Source organism: Syngnathoides biaculeatus, chromosome 8, assembly GCF_019802595.1.
Source record: "Syngnathoides biaculeatus isolate LvHL_M chromosome 8, ASM1980259v1, whole genome shotgun sequence".
Classification (NCBI taxonomy): Eukaryota; Metazoa; Chordata; class Actinopteri; order Syngnathiformes; family Syngnathidae; genus Syngnathoides; species Syngnathoides biaculeatus.
The window spans coordinates 1511282-1527336 of record NC_084647.1 but is presented as its reverse complement, the minus strand read 5'-3'; the positions used below and the strand labels follow the sequence as shown (position 1 = coordinate 1527336).

Below are 16055 nucleotides of genomic sequence, written 5' to 3'. Positions count from 1 at the left end.
CTTCCATTTGAACTATGCTCTTATTTCAGTCACCACACATTTCACTTCCTTATCAGAAGTTATTGAAGCAGTTTTACGGACGTTTGCAACATCCTTCTTTATGTAGCGCACCATGGATTCATTCACGTCATAATTGTGCACCAGAAAAGCGTCACTTCTCCCATCTTTGATCATATCCAAATGTTTTACTTTTTTGCTGATCGTCATCATCTTCCTCTTCCTCTTGGACGCTTCAGAGGAAGCTTTTGCATCAGTACAGCGCTTCGGCGGCATTGAGAACCTGCGAGGTTATCACGCAGTCAACAGCTTACATGAAAATGGCAGAAAAGAAGGACAAAGGAAAGGGTGGAACGGAAGTTGCTGGGAGAGGTTTCGATGATGCGCAGCCAATCAGCTGATGAGATAAATCCACACATGCTCTTATTGGTCGATGTTGCTCCGGGGACCAATCACGAGCCTTGTATCAATGCGTCTTCCCACAATATGACAATATGGCTGTATTTTTCTTTCTTTCTTTTTTTTTTAAATAAAACCCAGGAAGCACTGAAGCTGCAAAAAGTGAAGCGTGAAATAGCGAGGGAACCCTGTGTATGGCTTGCAAAGTGGAAAGGATTTATGAAAGTTCCTGGGAGTTATTGCTGCAATTGCTGACTTAGATATTGACCACGTTGATTGTTTGCAAACTTAGCCAAAGTTCTCCAGTTCTCCCGTATTACATGACACTGAATGTTGAAATAATGAAAATATTAAGAGATAAATATTGAAATAAATAAAAACTGAAATCATTAAGTACTTCCTGACAATAATGTAGTTTCATTTTGTACTCTTGATCCCTCATATGTCAACTCTCTGACGATTCAATATTCTGTTTGAATCTTATTCCCAGAACAATATTAGAGAATTGTTTTGACTAGTGGTAGTACATCAAATGTATTGGTGCTTGAAAATTTTGGGGGTTTAGTTCACCCTAAATTAAATATAATGGAACTAAATGCATTACGGATGTATTACAGATACTGATTTAAAATAATAATAATATTTAGGAGGGGATTTTTTTTTTTTTTTAAAGATTTCCAAGTTTAGGAAACGAGCAGTGCAAACCTGCTCTAAGTGGTGCACAATTACAGTAAAGATACAGCCTCTATATTCCTAAACTAAAATTGTATTTTCCACCACTTGTCCTGTTCATGGTCTCAGGGAAGCTGGAGCCCATCCCAGCCAGTTGCCTGCGGTGTGAGGCAGGCTACACCCTGAAGTAATAGCCAGTCCATTGCAGTGCACAACTTCATACCAATGTCTTGGCTCAAATAGTGGCCAACAAACTTTTATTCATTGTATGCAAACCGGAACAGGCTTCTAATTGAGAGGAGCCTGTTGTTTCTCCAAATTCTTGTGGACGATGGAGGTAGACCCTGCTTTTGTGTTGTAATGGAATGTGTCATTAGCTCACATATAGTATATTTTTTTTCAGTCTGTCGTTTTTGCCAATCAATAATACAGTACAGTTACTGACAGAAGTAAATGATTTCTCTGTCTCAGATACACCTTCCTCAAAAGCATGGCCAAATCTTATAGAGACCATGCGTTTTTTTTTTTTTTGTTTTTTTTTGCTACACAGTTTTCATGTATGCATTTCATAAATGTAGACTTGAATGTGCACTTATTAAAGGAAACCCTTTTGACAACTGCAGCAGACCGTGCGCTGCACAAAACAGCAAATGTGAAACAACTTTAAGATTTGAATAACAAAATAGATCGCATGGATCTAACTAAATTGTTTACAGCTAGAAAGCAATGTGTAAAGGATTTAAAGCAAAAACTTAAAGGAAACTTTTCAAAGATTTATTTGAGCCAACTAACTTGTGAAAACTCTAGAAGATATTGTGAAACTCAAACAGTGAGCGGCCATCAGTGATTTGCATCACCGATGCTGTCCCGGTACGGTAACACCATCTGCTCAAATAGAAGGAATCCTATCTCTTTGTCCCTGTATTTGAAAGATTTAGTGTGTACAGCTGTCCAAGTCGATGTAGAAACTGTGTAATAGAAAAGTAGTTTAAGAATACATGATTACTCATGCCTGACTTTAAATAGCTACAGTGGATCATTGTTTGTCTATTTATGTTTACAATGGTTATTATGGTCTTTGTGTCATCAGGGGCATGTGTGAGTGATCCACAAGTCCTCGGTAAGACCTTTGCTCAGTAAGGCAGTTGGAAGGGTGGCTGATATACAGCGATTGAGGGACACATGCCAGATTACACAATTTTGCGTCCACGCCACCCACTTTGGTCTGCCTGACAATGGGAGCTACAAATGCGTATTGAAAGATTAAGGTAGATTTGGGAAAATGAAAGTCCAATTTAAAGCTGGTGTAAAATGCTATATCTTGACCAAAAAAAAAAAAAGTGTCTAGCCATTGCAGTGCACATAGAAACAATCATTTGCACTCACATTCACACCTACGGGTAATTTTAAAGTTTTCAATTTAACTCCAATATAGGTTTTTGGGACGTGGGGAGAAGCCAGAGTTGTCGGGGGGAACAACACAGGCACAGGAAAACTCCACACAGATGATACTGGATTTGAACCCAAGTCCTCAGTGCTAACCAGTCATCCACCATGTTGCCTAGTGTGAAAAAACACAACAAAATAAAATAATTTTTCATATCAGAAATCAAGGATAAGTTTAATGATCAAATTACTGTACTGAAACAAAATATATTTGCAATATCTTATTGATTCCACTGCCCAGACAAAATTGATGTGCAGGCCGGGAGCTTGACGTCTGGTTTAGTCTCTTCACGAAACTCAACATACTCCAACCCTGTACTTGTTTTTGGAATATGGGAGGAATCAAACTTGTGAAAGCATGGTGCAGTCATGGAATTTCCACACAGGAAGTAAAGCCCAGATTAAAACCCACAGTCAAATGTGCAATTCAAAAAAATATTGATGATGATTCAAAGTAGTTTCTTGTTTTCCTACTTGCAACACATTGCACTATCCTGGGTCTTGTATTTGACGTTTGTGCTTATCATTGTGATCACAGCAAACACACACAGGTACATACACTGGAATAGCGAGTGACTCCTAGGGTCTGGAGAACACGTTAGTTCTCACGCTGCTTGCCCAAAGGCACCATGATGGTGGCGAATGCTGGGGTGTGACTTTCCAGGTGGGCCACACTGCTATCTTGTCAGTAAGACACATTCATTTAAAGGGCCACTAACAGGAAAAGCAATTTTTTTTAGTATTAATAGAAGCAGGAAAAGATGTTATCAGCAGGAGCGCACTCAGGTGGCCTTGTGTGTTTATGACAGTTTTACCTGCGGGAAGGTACGGTAATTTCTTTAAAATAATGTGCAATATTTTATGAAAATATTTTCAAAAAGTTAATAGAGGGCATTATATTTAGGTATGGATGAAAAATAAAAAATAAAATCACATTGTATAGTCGTATACAGGTATATAGAGTGGTAAAAAAGGCATACATATACATTTTGATATGATATTCGATGTCTTATATTACACATTTATATATATTAAGGTAATGTGCAGCACCAACCTGAGATCTATGACCTCCTCGTGGAGCTTCCCATTTTACGATAGTTAGCGTAGCATATTTTTTGCTCCTGCACTAAAGATCAGAACAACTGCCCGTGAGTTGGTTTTAACTTAAATTAAGACAAAAAATTTCAATTACAACGACTATGTGTGCAGCCGCTTTTAAAAGAAACGCGTCATTGCTGACACGAGCAACTCGGAAGCAGCACAGCAGTCAAAACGAGAGCTCTATGGCTTCAGGTCGTTATCAAAACAACGTGAGCTCAAACTACGTAGTAAGGGTGTAATGAGTACATTTGAAAAAAAAAAAAAATGGGAGACCGCACAGAATTGAAATGCTCGCTTTTTTTTTTTAGATGTGCCCATTACGCTCGTTTCTATGTAGTTTTAGCTCACGTCGTTTTGTTGTTGTCACCTGAGGCCACAGTGAAAGATGCTACAGATTGGCGCCAAATGGAGTGGGAGAAATTAATGGTGTGCATTGTACATTGGTAGATTTTTTTTTTTTTTTAAGGTCAACTTTGGGGGTGCGCATTATACTTAAGGACGCATTATACTCGAGAAATTACGATAGCTCTTTGTTCCTTCGTGTTAGCCAAAATGCTGGCTTGTTGTATTGCTGGATGTTGTTTGAACACTTGGGAGGATGAATTTACACTTCATATGTTTCCAATAGACCCGGTTTGCCGTGAAAAATGGATTGCTTACAATGTTACAGCTTACAATGTTAAATACTTCATTAAAGTACAACTGAACTCAAGTTTTCCTCCGGGTGCGTTTATAAATATCGTGCATGCATGCTACCGTATGCTTTAAACTAGTATCGTTATATCATATAGCAACATTATTAAATACGTCAATAATTTACAACCAAACTGACAGCGTATATGGTATATCACACGTTGCTCGCAATGTCACTTTGCTTACCCTGTTCACGTTGATGTCCAGCGAATGTTGTTGTTTTTGTTTCACGGCAATTGTTTGTTCTTTGGGTGGCACGGTGGATAAGCTGGTAAAGCGTTGGCCTGACAGTTCTGAGGTCCCGGGTTTAATCAGTCTGTGTGGAGTTTGCATGTTTTCCCTCTGCCTGCGTGGGTTTCTTCCGGGCACTCCAGTTTCCTCCCACATTCCATAAACATGCAACATTAATTGGACACTCTAAATTCCCTTAGGTGTGATTGTGAGTGCGGCTGTTTGTCTCCATGTGCCCTGCAATTGCCTGGCAACCAGTTCAGGGTGTACCCCACCTCCTGCCCGTTGACAGCTGGGATAGGCTCTTGCACTTCCCGTGACCCTCATGAGGATAAGCGGAAAAGAAATTAGATGGATGGATGTTAGTTCTTTGTTAATTAATCCATTGCTCGTGTTGTTCTTCAAACTTGGGCCACCTCATCTTGTTTCCACGGAAATTCAGCTTGGTCTCCTTTACTTGGCAAAGCTCATTTTCCTACTTCCTCGAGTGGAAGCAGACAGGTTAGCCCAAGCATCCACAACAATCCTTTCAGAAATTGTGGCGTAACTCATCCGGGGTTGCCTCTTAATAACGTTGTGTTCGCCATTTGTCAGCCATCGCTCCCAACTTCACTTTTATTTTGTTCACGGCGATGTCCAGTGAATGAAGTTGGTTCCTTTTTTTTTTTTTTTTTTTTTTTTTTTTTTCATGGTGATCATTTGTTGTTTGTTAATTAAGCCATTGCTCGTGTTGTTCTTCCAACTTGGGCCACCTCGCCTTGTAGGCTCCCAGTATAACAACAAGCTCCGAGTTCATTAGCCGGCTTGTTTATTTACGGCGGTTGTTTGTTCTTTGTAAGCATATCTCTTCGTTGGTGCCATTTTCGGGGGACCTTAACCAAAGCTATGTTGTTTACCACAAAACACATACCGGCATTATGTACCTTCTGGGTGGTGTGCCTTTACTTTCCTCTCCACACCCACACTTTCTCCTGTAACTTCCACATGCTGTCCTCTCACAGGTCCGCTTTTCTTTTATATTACTTGTGTGTCAGCATAAAATGCTTCCAGTCAGTTACAAATTTTGGACAACAAATCCTGTATAAGGCGCTCCCAATTATAAGGCGCCCTGTCCGTTTTGGAGAAAATTCAAGACATTTAAGTGTGCCTTATTGTCGTGAAAATACGGTAATTTAAGCAGACTCATTGCTTCATCTTGGTATCAAATCGGTTAGTGTTAGTGTTTTTTTTAACTTGCTAATTGGTAATCGGCCCCAAAAATCCTGATCATCTAAAGCCTGAAAGCTAGATGTTTGACAGCTTCTGAGAGGGTTATTGACGGCCTTTGAGTTACAAACAGATCTTGTGGATATATTTAGGCATAAATGAAATGCACTGGTTCTTTGTGAAAGCTCTTCCAAGAAAATCTGCCAATTTTCCCTGGTTCATCTAAGATGGAAGTTAGGTGCCACATTTATTTTTTCAAAAAATTATACGTAGTTTAGAATAAACACGATGGGAAAACCCAGCAATTATTCTGCTCTGGAAGGAGACTTGTTCTGTGTCCCAGAGATGAACGTACTTTCGTCCGAAATGTGCATATCAAGCTACTAACAAAAGCAAAAATACGTGAAGATACTGACTGAAGCTGGTCCAGGCTTATCATTGCCTACACTGAAACCAGGACTGTACCAGCATGGGTTGAAAACACACTCTGCTAGGAAAAAAATATTACCATTATTTCTCCATGTTAAAATTGATAAATGAAATAAGTTGGCAAATTCATAAAGGGACAAAGGCCTAAAATTTTGGAAACATATACCATAGCTAGTATTGAACTGTTTGGATAAAAAAGAGGGATGTTTCCAAGCCTGAGAATGCCATCCCACTTGTGAAATACAGGGGTGGCAGCATCCAATTGTGGCGCTGTTTTACTGCAGGATACATATGTGAATTTCACAATATTGATGGGCTTAAGGATTGCAAAATCAATATTTTGGAATGTCGAACACAAAGCCCTGATGGGTTCATTTTATTTTTATTTTATACATGTCCTGTACAGCTGTTTGGCATTGCAGAATGGTGGCTCTATATGCCTTTTGTGTTGGAACAGTTTTGTTGCGCAACAGGGGAGGTTGAAATACTCCCTCTATTTTTTTATATTTTTTAATTATTCTCTTTATTGAAAATGCAGCTGGACAGAAAAGAGTTTTAGGAGACAGAGACAGAACGGACAAGGCGAATAGGGGTGCAAATCACAGAAGAGCAATGAAGTCTAGCTATTGGACCACAAGTAACATTGCAGAAGTCAAATGTTGTTCTTATTTTTTGAGGTACAGGACACTCGGTAAACACATGCACAACTAACAATAGAACAAGAAAAGGGTAGTGTATTATATGGGGAAATGAGCAAGAACCTGTGAGTTGATATGTCATCATGAGTGGTCCTAGCACAAGCAATTCAAGCCAATAGCGTGTCTCTGGAATTTATTTGTGAATGAACGCCATATCTCATTCATATTAGTCATTTGGAGTATGGAGTTTGTGAGCTGGGAGATTTGGGAAGGGTGGGCCCCCTCCACTCGCAGGGATGGATTGGGGGGGACAAGCAAGTGAGGCCATCCCATTGGCGACCCAGCCACAGGGATGCCATCAACTTCCCAGGGCCTAGCGTAGTCTCCCTACTACTCAGGGCAGTCCCACCAGCCCAACCGAGGCACCCTGACCAAATTCCAAAGAGACGGGCAAGGGTAGCATTCAGTCTCCCCCTACTATTTGTATGTTCTGCAAAACTACAAAGACGTGAAACAATAAGTGACCTCCAGGGATTTATGTAACCCTTAAAGGCCCCCCAAAATGTTGCATGAAACTTCTTACCCCTAAACGCTACAGTATAGACCACAGTCATGAAGTACCTTGTTTCAATGTAGGGTCAAAATAATCTATTGACTCACCCACTTTACCATGTTATTCCAAATGGAGGTCATATTGGCACACAGAATGTCTTTGTGAAAGCCTGTGCATGAGAGATCGGCTCATGATGAGGCTTGGAGTCATTTTGGGGTTCTGCATTCCAAGCATTCCTTTTCCTGAAAATTGGTGTAGGAAAGAGAGTGTGGGGTGGGAGTTGGGGTCAGAAAGTCACATCAAAGTCTGATCCTTGTTGTTAGTGACTGCACAATGATAAGGGGACTCTGGGGAAAAGAAATATTCCTTAGATAGAACCTCATGACAGGAGTGTTGGTAGCGTATCCCTCTTATGTGAGAGAGAGAGAGAGAGAGAGAGAAAGAGAGAGAGAGAGAGAGAGACTTAATGATCATGTAATACATTTTGGGGAAAATGTAAAATGTTTTTCCTGTATTGTCAGTATTGTGTAACTTCAATGTTTTGGTATTGCACTAGTTGGCCCAACAAAATGGCGCATTGAATTCTATCATTAAAGCAACACGAAGATAAGAACCACTGAACACGATTAAATTGGTATCTGCTCAAAATCTCTCTGATGTTGGTGTGATGTCGTGGTAGACCTAAAGCAGAAAAAACTGCTGGCAGATGTCCTTTTAGCAGCAGTCTTAGAAATTAAGACAAACACACAGACACTTACACACTGTTGATTTTGTCATACTTTCAACATTTCCCTTCAAATAGTTAAAGTTTTGCTATCTTTTGACTTGAGATTTTATCAATTTGTAAAACAACTCTCTTCCTGGTCAGCCCAAGTGTGGTTTCAGTGGAGTTTGCGTGTGTGTGTGCGTGTGTGTGTGCGTGTGTGTGTGTGTTGTGTGTGTGTGTGTTGTGTGTGTGTGTGTGTGTGTGTAATTAATTTCGTAGAAATTCACCTATTAACACTATTAAACACTTTGGTGCCTGTATGGAAATGTATATGACTTTATTTTTTTACCACTGCATGTCACAGTATTCTAAACTAGGTACAGTATCTTAACCATTGGGAACAAACAGGAAATTGGCTGGCTTTAGCTGGAATCGGCATTTACTGTAGGTCATCGTTTACGACCTTGTTGGATGTTGTTGTTGTAGATAGTTCTTCACCTTATCACTGACTTCATATCTCTGCTTAATTGGTTTCATTTCACCGAACTGAAGGGAGAAGGTCGAGATGTGCAAGCCGTAGGACCTCATGACTGATAATTATTTACATTAGGGGTGGGCAATTCATTTTCAATTTGAGAAACTAGCAGGGGTGTAAACATTCATTTTTGAAATTATTTCTGGTTAATGGTAAGATTCAACAATGATGTTGCTTCATCTAGAACAATAAAGTCAAACGATTCAGTTTTTGCAAATGTAATTAACTTTTCAACCAAACTTTCGTCCAATGTCCAACTTCAGGTGAAATTTCTGAGATTCTTCTTATTTCTTGGAAGAGAATAAAAACTAATCATGGTCATTAAATCTTAAGATTTTCTTGATCTGCTTTTCTTTTATGGATTTTTATCGCATAATGTTTTTTTTTTTTTTTTTAATGGACTACGAGTCCGCTAAATGAAAGTTTAATTTTATTGTTTTGCAATGAAACAAAGAAGGGAGAGAGGGATTATTATTTCAGTTCTGATTTTATTGGTGAGCGGTTTTTTTCCCCAGCGAAAAGATTTTAAATTTGCAACATTAAATTAGTTTTAATAAACCGCTATTTGGGTAGATATTGTGTGCTGTTACTCAAGAATAGATATATTGAGCAAAATTCTAAAATTACATATCTGCTAACTACATCAGTCACACACAAACATCTGCAGTGTGCATCATGTTTTTTTTTTTTTTTTTTTTTTTTTTTGACATTATGAGCATCAACTACCACAGATGTGGACTCAAGTCACATGACTTGGAGTTAATACTCATCGTGTTAAAAGACTTGCAAGTGTGTGTCTCCGTGTGTGTGTGTGTGTGTGTGTGTGTGTGTGTGTGTGTGTGTGTGTGTGTGTGTATACATGTGTGAGAGAGAGAACATTGATTTCTGACCATCTAAGATAAATTTGATCAAAACAATAGTAAACTATGAAATGCATTGGAAAGAAATTTCCCGCAAAGCTTATATGGCATGGACATTAATGAGAATTTAAAACAAAATATTTTTATATGAACCACAAGCTGTTAAAATACAACCTTCCCTTCCCCAATGAAGATAATGACCTTCCCATTTCCCAACCAAATGCTGACTTTCCCACAATTTGAAAATAATTACACCTGTCATTTATTTTGCAGTGCAATAACTACATAAGTAATATAAATATTCTTTTCCACTCCATGGTGTTTATTCGCCTCATCAGAATTATACAGTACTTGGTTTTGAGAGGTTCCATTTGCAAAATTAATTGATGTATTAGCCACACCTGAATCAAGCAACGAGGCGGATTATAGTCTAACGTCTTTTTTTGGGGGGGCACGCCGTCACACGATCAACCAAAACTGCCTTAGGATCGACACATTGAGCAACCCTGTATTTCCTTTGACATGGCTCATTATGTTGATGACTTTTGACGTAAATGCACTCAAGCAGCTTGGAATATGTGCTTTTGGCATCACTTTCGAACAGGCTCAGTACGGTTAACTTGCATTTCCTGTTTCCGGGTGAATACTGATTGTTTAAGAGCAGGCTTGTTTTGTTACCAACGTTTATGAAATAAACGTGTAAATTAATGTAAAGACCACACAAAATAAGCGACATCTTTCAATATCTATCTTTTCTACTTGTAACAAATTTTACGCACGTGATTTTTTGTGCTCGACTGTGCAGATTTGCGAGTGCGATGGCGCGCGGGCGCAAACTTGCCCGTCAAATGTGAGTGACTGCTAATACTAATATTGATTGGACCAGCAGGATGTGAATGAGTATCCCAACAATAGCACAAGGCAGAAAGTAGTAAATTTGCTGATCAAGAATTTAATGACTTAATTGCCAGAAAAAAAAAATGTTCCGAGTGCCTGCTAGTTTTGACTTGTGTTGATCTGTAGGACTTACCCAACGGAAGGATCTGGAAGAGCTGGTGGCCAGGATGTGGAGGATCCAAAAGGATCCTGCCTCCTTTGGACCTAGTTCGCATTGCATGTAAGTCCTCAATAGTAGGTAGAGTCATACCGATAATTCATTCAGCTGTTTTGATTGCCCGTTGCAGTCGGAGTTTGTCCTCTTTTATGGCCAAAACCAAACCAGACTGTGATAGAGGTACACAGTACTGATTGGATGACCGCTGTGTAGAACTGTCTCAGCAGCTCATGTGACAGGCCGTGCTTCCTCAGAAGCCTCAAGAAGTACATCCTTTGCTGGGCTTTTTTGAAGACGGAGTTGATGTTCATCACTAAAGTCTTGAGATTGTTCAACGCCAGGTTGTGTTAACTGCACCAAAGGTCCAGTCTTACCACTTCCTGTCGATATGCAGACTTGTCGCGATCTTTGATGAGGCCAATGACCGTGGCGTGATCTTCGAATTTCAAGAGTTTGAGATTCGGATGGCACAAGGCGCAGTCGTTGCTGTAGAGCAAGAAGAGCAGAGGGGAGAGGACACAAATTTGGGGTACCCTGTTGTTGATAGTGTGCATGGGTGAGGTGGTGTCCCCCAGCCTCAACTGCTGTGTCCTGCCCGTCAGGAAGTTGTAGATCCACTGGGAGATGGCAGGCAAGACGTTTTGCCGGAGAAGTTTGGAGGAGAGGAGTTCAGGGATTATGGTGTTAAACGCAGAGCTGAAGTCTTCGAACAGGATCCTCACAAGGTACCCTCGCTGTTGAGATGTTTAAGGATGAAGTGGAGGCCCATGTTGACGGCATCATTCGCAGACTCGTTTGCGCGATAGTCAAACTGCAGTGGGTCCAGCTGGGGGCCTATGACGCTCTTAAGGTGGTCCAGCACAAGGCGTTCAAAGGACTTCATGAGCACAGATGTCAGGGCAACAGGCCTGTAGTCATTAATACCTGAGACTGCTGCTTTTTGGGGGACCGGTATAATGGTGAAGGGTTTAAAGCACGTTGGTACTTCACACAGATGTAGAGACTTGTTGAAGATCTGAAGACAGGAGCAAGTTGGTCTGCGCAGACTTTGACGCAGGATGGGGAAAAAAGGTCTAGGCCCGGCACTTTGTTGATCTTTTGTTGTTTGAAGATCTGTCTAACGTCATTTTCATGGAAGTTAAATGGTGGAATGGCTTCTCTAGCAAGCTGCAGTGTCTGACATTAAGCCCTTTTTAAGTTGTGGCCCTGAAGGCCCATTGTAAGACAAGCAGTGGTGGGCCTTTTCAAACTGGTTCTTGCCTCATATTGTCATAATCTATAACAATAAGTTTTGAATGCTTTTCATATTTAAATTTCTCAAATATCATATAATTGCCAACTGTTAATACGAGTTCACTCAGTCTACATTTTTATTTCTAAAGTTTGGCAAAGTTATTTTGGTTGTTTGGACTAATATTTTAAGTTTTCAAAATATTATGATTGCCCTGTATTTACACTCTTAGAAGTAACCAGAAGTCACCATTTATCAGTGTGTTTTATAAAAAATTTTCGTGCCCAAAGTGGGGCACACCTCCCTTTTAAAACCACCCCCCCCTCCAGAAGGAAGACATTTTCAATGTTTTTCCAAATTAGTACATACATCCCTGGAAGAGGGCGTGGTCACATCACACAACCATTTTTGCTATGGTGATACACTGGAGTCTTTGTATAAAATCAATTCTTAGTCAGTTTTCACACACAGTTTTTAAATTTGGGATTGTTTGCTAGTTTGAGACCTATCCACTGTCATGCTCCCACCAAGTCATACAAATACTTTATACAGTAGATACATCTTGTTTTACAACAATACTTAGCTGGCTTCACTATGTCCAAACACTTCTTTATAAAAAGGAAATGACACACTTGGTTGAGTTTGCTGGCTGTGAACGTGGGAAAGTACAGATCCAGTATCAGAATTTTTTTTTTTTGGGGGGGGGGCTTAAATCTTTTTCATGCCAGTCATATAATAAGGACCTAACCTGATGGGCAAAAAAGTATGCAATGGGTTAAAATGGCTTTATCAATTTAAATGGATAAAAGTCAAATTGAATATTAAGGAAAGCATGTTCATTTGGACTTTTTTTATTCAATTTGTACTAGCCAGGTTGAATGCAAGATTCCACTTCCACTAGAATATCCCATTTAATTAGAAAAATAAAAGTAACGTTTCTTTTGAGGGTTTGGTAAAGGATTTGAGGATTTGGTTTTGGTAAAGTGTTGCTAGTCAAGTCAATGCAGTCAGCTTTTGCTGCCACAGCTGTTTTCATCAGATGAAAGTAATCGTTTCATATTTTTTAATTGTACAAAATGCCATTTTTATGACAGAGAAATGCTGTAGTCAAGAAATGGCCCTGTTCGGGAGAACTACTAAAAGAGGATCAAGGATCACAAAGTTTGATCCCTCTTTCCATTTTGTTGTCTTAACTCCATGCGAAGTAGGTAGAGCCACTGTAGTTTGCGGACATCATCTTAAGCTCCTTTCAAAAAGTTCATATGGCCCACTGTTGTTTTGTGCTGTTGTTTTAACCATGGCAAGTCATGGTCACTAGAAAATGTTTAGCACTATGCCGACCAAGTAGTTGCAATAGAAAAAAATATGAGACATGAGATATAAAACAGATGTCTTTAAACTTAACGGCAGATGAAGTTAGACTTTAAAATTAATTACACTAATTAAGGCAGGAACCTATTTGGGTTTTGTAATCCTACAGTTATTTCATGTTAAAAGAACAATGGAAGTACATCTCATGACAGAGTTTATCACACACATGAGTTGCTATCTTATCTATTCTTATTCATGACAATATTTTCAGTAGGTTAAATTAATTATTTTTAGCAGATTTAGTGAGACGGAACAAACGGTATACAATATCAGAAATTGCCGAAGACATAATTGTATGTATTATCATCATCTTCTCTGGTTGATGTAATTAAATACATTTTCACCCACATTGGAAGGCAAGAATCAACATTATGTTATGTTTACAGCCCAAAACAAGTCACATTAAGGGAAAGTTGTAAGTTCATTGGAGCAGTTTTTCTTCATATGGCTTGGATACAGAGTATCCATCCATCCATTTTCTGAGCCACTTATCCTCACAAAGGTCGCAAGAGTGCTGGAGCCTATCCCAGCCATCTTTGGGCAGTAGCCATGGTACCCTCTGAACTGGTTGCCCATAGTTTGGCTAAAATACCGTCTACTGAAATGCTCTGTGTTAAATAAATATCAGACCATTCTGTATACACTTCATGTTGTGTGAATGTTGTGGACCGAACATCAAGTGTTAGGACCATTTTGAGATGAAGCAGTAAATGACTTTCAGGAACCAAGCAGATAAAGCTGAGTAAATTGAATGTGCTGTGTCCACTTATGCTAAACCACCTTGCTGCCTCCTGCAAAGTTGTCACAAAAGCAAGATATCGTATTCCTTTTTGCATTGCAAAACATAGAACGTTAGCGGGATGTAGTAGACTTTTCAGTGGTTTGATCGTATCGGACAGTAATTAGCATTTTATGATAATCATCTGATTGTCTTTCATGTTATTCACCAATCCAACCATTGACTTCATAAATCTGCAAAAAGCATTTACTCCGCAAAAAGTAATTGGCTTTTCAATGAATCCAAAGTTAGTTTATTTGTAGCCCTGTCATGTGTCTTGTGGTGTAGCCCGTTAGTAAGCATGTCATTAAAAGGATTTGTTAAAGTAATTTAAGTACAATAAAGCACATTTATTTTCGTATGTTAGCACCCATTTTTTTCTGTTATGTTGTAATGTTGATTTCACCTAAACTTATGTCAGTGGCCAATCCTTGAATCCCCCCTGGAGGTCATTGTTTTAACTTTTGTCTAAAATGCTAGAGAATAATTTTGAAGATTGTGCTCAGTATACAGGACAAAAGTGTTCATAATAAATGAACAAGTCTTGTAAATGGACACGCTCCATCTTGCAATCGGATCGGTGAGCAGTTGTCATTTCTTTTAAAACTTGATGACGTGTTATCGGCCCCAAAAGTCGTAATCGTTTAAAATTTGACAAACTGAACTGGAATATATTTCCGACAGGCAGTAATGTAAATCCATTTGTTATAGATGCAAAAACATGAACAAAAATGTTTTAAATAGTAATAATAGTTTTAGAAACTGCAAACAATGTCAAATAATAGGGCTGCGGGTATCGACTATTTTAGTATTCAAGTAATATACTAAATATAATTTTATCACATCACGAAAATAAGACATTTAACTTAACAAACACCCATTTGGTTTCCTTCTTGAAATGAACAGATTTTATTTCTTAAATTCGAACTAATTATATTTTTATTTCTAAATACATTAAACATTTGAAGATAAGTGCTTAAAACAGTATTTTAGTTAATTAAGTACCAAATTGATGGGTGGATATTTTTTTTTTTTGGTTGGAGCTAAAAACATGATTCATTTTAATACTTTTCTAGGAGGTCTATCTTGAATTCTATCATTATTTTCACCTTTTTACCTGTCTCATTAAAAAAAAAAACTTTGAAATGCTTTGGTTAAACGAGAAGTAATGCTTACTCTACGACTTAGTCACATTCAACCAAGTTACGCATGCATATGGGATGCAGTTTGTGGTTTGTAGATTCTCATAAATGAGCATTGTATTCTAATCAGTGTGATCAAATCAGTATTACATGACAAATAGTATTGTGCCAACTTGGTGTAATTACAATTTTCCCTGAATTAATGCAGGGGTTACATGCCAAAAAATAAAGTGTACACGTGAAGTGATATCTGTGTAGGTTTTTTCCTTTCTTGTATATATTTTTTCGTCTATAAGATGTTTTTCATTTACATTTTTAATTTTTTTTTCCCCATTTACAGTATTTTTTCCTTATATTTCAAGTCTGTTAAACCACTAACCAAACACTTTATAAACCTTTCTTTTCCCCACACATTTCTATCATTTAAAAACGCTCAAAGTTCAAACCTTCATAGGCATAAAAAACAACTATATTTTAGAATGAAAGCAAAGATCAAAACATTTTTGAGGCCAAAACATTTGAGAAAAATTTAAATCAATTTTTGGAAAAATTACTCCAAAAAAGTGTAATGGCGAGGTCACATAAGTGAAGTGTTTTAGCGAGGAACTCTGTATTGAAATTAAATTAAGTCACACACACAACTTTAGAGCATGATTCGACAGAAGACCGACATGTTAATGAACAATTGTTAGTGCTAGCACTAGCTGGGTAGGCTACATAACTTTTTTTTGTCTGCTTGTAAGCCGTATCGTGTTTAGGTTCATGAACATTCCTCAAGCACCCCTTAAACAAACTGAGTCTCCTGAGCACCAGTGACCACCAACACATTTTTTCCCCATTTTGTTCTTATAAACATACAGCCTAATCCTTTATTATTCTCGTCGCCATGGTAACGAGTGTGAATCCAGTCACACGAGTTGATGATCAAGCCCAGTGATCATAAACAGTGAGATGTGGTGTTATCAGAATACAAGATTTTATTGCAGTTGTTTGACAGTGCAGTCATGGTCCCC

The 16055-nt window shown here is 38.6% G+C and overlaps 1 protein-coding gene across 10 annotated transcripts in view; it reads left to right on the top strand.

Annotated features, from left to right (window-relative positions):
* The window catches only part of pik3cb (phosphatidylinositol-4,5-bisphosphate 3-kinase, catalytic subunit beta), a 79751-nt gene that overhangs the window by 11263 nt on the left and 52433 nt on the right, over positions 1 to 16055 (top strand). For 3 of the 10 annotated variants that reach the window (XM_061827169.1, XM_061827173.1, XM_061827166.1), the window contains exon 2: positions 10490 to 10583. The exons of the other annotated variants lie outside the window; for them this stretch is intronic. The gene's annotated coding sequence lies outside the window, so the exon portion shown is untranslated. The remainder of the gene's footprint in view (positions 1 to 10489; positions 10584 to 16055) is intronic. 10 annotated transcript variants of the gene reach the window in all.